Genomic DNA, 5,000 nt, shown 5'->3' on the forward strand with positions numbered 1-5,000 from the left:
CCCAGAGCTCTACATCCCTCCAGTCCTCTACAGTATAAAACAGATGACATCAGCCAACCCAGAGCTCTACATCCCTCCAGTCCTCTACAGTATAAAACAGATGACATCAGAGCTCTACATCCCTCCAGTCCTCTACAGTATAAAACAGATGACATCAGAGCTCTACATCCCTCCAGTCCTCTACAGTATAAAACAGATGACATCAGAGCTCTACATCCCTCCAGTCCTCTACAGTATAAAACAGATGATATCAGAGCTCTACATCCCTCCAGTCCTCTACAGTATAAAACAGATGATATCAGAGCTCTACATCCCTCCAGTCCTCTACAGTATAAAACAGATGACATCAGAGCTCTACATCCCTCCAGTCCTCTACAGTATAAAACAGATGACATCAGAGCTCTACATCCCTCCAGTCCTCTACAGTATAAAACAGATGATATCAGAGCTCTACATCCCTCCAGTCCTCTACAGTATAAAACAGATGATATCAGTCAGCCCAGAGCTCTACATCCCTCCAGTCCTCTACAGTATAAAACAGATGATATCAGTCAGCCCAGAGCTCTACATCCCTCCAGTCCTCTACAGTATAAAACAGATGACATCAGAGCTCTACATCCCTCCAGTCCTATACAGTATAAAACAGATGATATCAGAGCTCGACATCCCTCCAGTCCTCTACAGTATAAAACAGATGACATCAGAGCTCTACATCCCTCCAGTCCTCTACAGTATAAAACAGATGACATCAGAGCTCTACATCCCTCCAGTCCTCTACAGTATAAAACAGATGACATCAGAGCTCTACATCCCTCCAGTCCTCTACAGTATAAAACAGATGATATCAGAGCTCTACATCCCTCCAGTCCTCTACAGTATAAAACAGATGATATCAGTCAGCCCAGAGCTCTACATCCCTCCAGTCCTCTACAGTATAAAACAGATGATATCAGTCAGCCCAGAGCTCTACATCCCTCCAGTCCTCTACAGTATAAAACACATGACATCAGCCAACCCAGAGCTCTACATCCCTCCAGTCCTCTACAGTATAAAACAGATGACATCAGAGCTCTACATCCCTCCAGTCCTCTACAGTATAAAACAGATGACATCAGAGCTCTACATCCCTCCAGTCCTCTACAGTATAAAACAGATGACATCAGAGCTCTACATCCCTCCAGTCCTCTACAGTATAAAACAGATGACATCAGAGCTCTACATCCCTCCAGTCCTCTACAGTATAAAACAGATGACATCAGAGCTCTACATCCCTCCAGTCCTCTACAGTATAAAACAGATGACATCAGAGCTCTACATCCCTCCAGTCCTCTACAGTATAAAACAGATGACATCAGAGCTCTACATCCCTCCAGTCCTCTACAGTATAAAACAGATGACATCAGAGCTCTACATCCCTCCAGTCCTCTACAGTATAAAACAGATGATATCAGAGCTCTACATCCCTCCAGTCCTCTACAGTATAAAACAGATGACATCAGAGCTCTACATCCCTCCAGTCCTCTACAGTATAAAACACATGACATCAGAGCTCTACATCCCTCCAGTCCTCTACAGTATAAAACAGATGACATCAGAGCTCTACATCCCTCCAGTCCTCTACAGTATAAAACAGATGACATCAGAGCTCTACATCCCTCCAGACCTCTACAGTATAAAACAGATGACATCAGAGCTCTATATCCCTGTCCAGTCCTCTACAGTATAAAACAGATGACATCAGAGCTCGACATCCCTCCAGTCCTCTACAGTATAAAAGAGATGACATCAGAGCTCTACATCCCTCCAGTCCTCTACAGTATAAAACAGATGACATCAGAGCTCTACATCCCTCCAGACCTCTACAGTATAAAACAGATGACATCAGAGCTCTACATCCCTCCAGTCCTATACAGTATAAAACAGATGACATCAGAGCTCTACATCCCTCCAGTCCTCTACAGTATAAAACAGATGACATCAGAGCTCTACATCCCTCCAGTCCTCTACAGTATAAAACAGATGACATCAGAGCTCTACATCCCTCCAGTCCTCTACAGTATAAAACACATGACATCAGAGCTCTACATCCCTCCAGTCCTCTACAGTATAAAACAGATGATATCAGAGCTCTACATCCCTCCAGTCCTCTACAGTATAAAACAGATGATATCAGTCAGCCCAGAGCTCTACATCCCTCCAGTCCTCTACAGTATAAAACAGATGATATCAGTCAGCCCACAGCTCTACATCCCTCCAGTCCTCTACAGTATAAAACACATGACATCAGCCAACCCAGAGCTCTACATCCCTCCAGTCCTCTACAGTATAAAACAGATGACATCAGAGCTCTACATCCCTCCAGTCCTCTACAGTATAAAACAGATGACATCAGAGCTCTACATCCCTCCAGTCCTCTACAGTATAAAACAGATGACATCAGAGCTCTACATCCCTCCAGTCCTCTACAGTATAAAACAGATGACATCAGAGCTCTACATCCCTCCAGTCCTCTACAGTATAAAACAGATGACATCAGAGCTCTACATCCCTCCAGTCCTCTACAGTATAAAACAGATGACATCAGAGCTCTACATCCCTCCAGTCCTCTACAGTATAAAACAGATGACATCAGAGCTCTACATCCCTCCAGTCCTCTACAGTATAAAACAGATGATATCAGAGCTCTACATCCCTCCAGTCCTCTACAGTATAAAACAGATGACATCAGAGCTCTACATCCCTCCAGTCCTCTACAGTATAAAACACATGACATCAGAGCTCTACATCCCTCCAGTCCTCTACAGTATAAAACAGATGACATCAGAGCTCTACATCCCTCCAGTCCTCTACAGTATAAAACAGATGACATCAGAGCTCTACATCCCTCCAGACCTCTACAGTATAAAACAGATGACATCAGAGCTCTATATCCCTGTCCAGTCCTCTACAGTATAAAACAGATGACATCAGAGCTCGACATCCCTCCAGTCCTCTACAGTATAAAAGAGATGACATCAGAGCTCTACATCCCTCCAGTCCTCTACAGTATAAAACAGATGACATCAGAGCTCTACATCCCTCCAGACCTCTACAGTATAAAACAGATGACATCAGAGCTCTACATCCCTCCAGTCCTATACAGTATAAAACAGATGACATCAGAGCTCTACATCCCTCCAGTCCTCTACAGTATAAAACAGATGACATCAGAGCTCTACATCCCTCCAGTCCTCTACAGTATAAAACAGATGACATCAGAGCTCTACATCCCTCCAGTCCTCTACAGTATAAAACACATGACATCAGAGCTCTACATCCCTCCAGTCCTCTACAGTATAAAACAAATGACATCAGAGCTCTACATCCCTCCAGTCCTCTACAGTATAAAACAGATGACATCAGAGCTCTACATCCCTCCAGTCCTCTACAGTATAAAACAGATGACATCAGAGCTCTACATCCCTCCAGTCCTCTACAGTATAAAACAGATGACATCAGAGCTCTACATCCCTCCAGTCCTCTACAGTATAAAACAGATGATATCAGAGCTCTACATCCCTCCAGTCCTCTACAGTATAAAACAGATGACATCAGAGCTCTACATCCCTCCAGTCCTCTACAGTATAAAACACATGACATCAGAGCTCTACATCCCTCCAGTCCTCTACAGTATAAAACAGATGACATCAGAGCTCTACATCCCTCCAGTCCTCTACAGTATAAAACAGATGACATCAGAGCTCTACATCCCTCCAGACCTCTACAGTATAAAACAGATGACATCAGAGCTCTATATCCCTGTCCAGTCCTCTACAGTATAAAACAGATGACATCAGAGCTCGACATCCCTCCAGTCCTCTACAGTATAAAAGAGATGACATCAGAGCTCTACATCCCTCCAGTCCTCTACAGTATAAAACAGATGACATCAGAGCTCTACATCCCTCCAGACCTCTACAGTATAAAACAGATGACATCAGAGCTCTACATCCCTCCAGTCCTATACAGTATAAAACAGATGACATCAGAGCTCAGAGCTACATCCCTCCAGTCCTCTACAGTATAAAACAGATGACATCAGAGCTCTACATCCCTCCAGTCCTCTACAGTATAAAACAGATGACATCAGAGCTCTACATCCCTCCAGTCCTCTACAGTATAAAACACATGACATCAGAGCTCTACATCCCTCCAGTCCTCTACAGTATAAAACAAATGACATCAGAGCTCTACATCCCTCCAGTCCTCTACAGTATAAAACAGATGACATCAGAGCTCTACATCCCTCCAGTCCTCTACAGTATAAAACACATGACATCAGAGCTCTACATCCCTCCAGTCCTCTACAGTATAAAACAGATGACATCAGAGCTCTACATCCCTCCAGTCCTCTACATTATAAAACAGATGATATCAGAGCTCTACATCCCTCCAGTCCTCTACAGTATAAAACAGATGACATCAGTCAGCCCAGACCTCTACATCCCTCCAGTCCTCTACAGTATAAAACAGATGACATCAGAGCTCTACATCCCTCCAGTCCTCTACAGTATAAAACAGATGACATCAGAGCTCTACATCCCTCCAGTCCTCTACAGTATAAAACAGATGACATCAGAGCTCTACATCCCTCCAGTCCTCTACAGTATAAAACAGATGACATCAGAGCTCTACATCCCTCCAGTCCTCTACAGTATAAAACAGATGACATCAGAGCTCTACATCCCTCCAGTCCTCTACAGTATAAAACAGATGACATCAGAGCTCTACATCCCTCCAGTCCTCTACAGTATAAAACAGATGACATCAGAGCTCTACATCCCTCCAGTCCTCTACAGTATAAAACAGATGACATCAGAGCTCTACATCCCTCCAGTCCTCTACAGTATAAAACAGATGACATCAGAGCTCTACATCCCTCCAGACCTCTACAGTATAAAACAGATGACATCAGAGCTCTACATCCCTCCAGTCCTCTACAGTATAAAACAGATGATATC

The 5,000-nt window shown here is 43.8% G+C and overlaps 1 protein-coding gene across 1 annotated transcript in view; it reads right to left on the minus strand.

The window, feature by feature from the left end:
* LOC139405583 (CUB and sushi domain-containing protein 3-like) overlaps window positions 1–5,000 on the minus strand; it is a 493,337-nt gene that overhangs the window by 368,806 nt on the left and 119,531 nt on the right. The gene's annotated exons all lie outside the window — the stretch shown is intronic.

This window comes from Oncorhynchus clarkii, chromosome 3, assembly GCF_045791955.1.
Source record: "Oncorhynchus clarkii lewisi isolate Uvic-CL-2024 chromosome 3, UVic_Ocla_1.0, whole genome shotgun sequence".
Taxonomy (NCBI): Eukaryota; Metazoa; Chordata; class Actinopteri; order Salmoniformes; family Salmonidae; genus Oncorhynchus; species Oncorhynchus clarkii.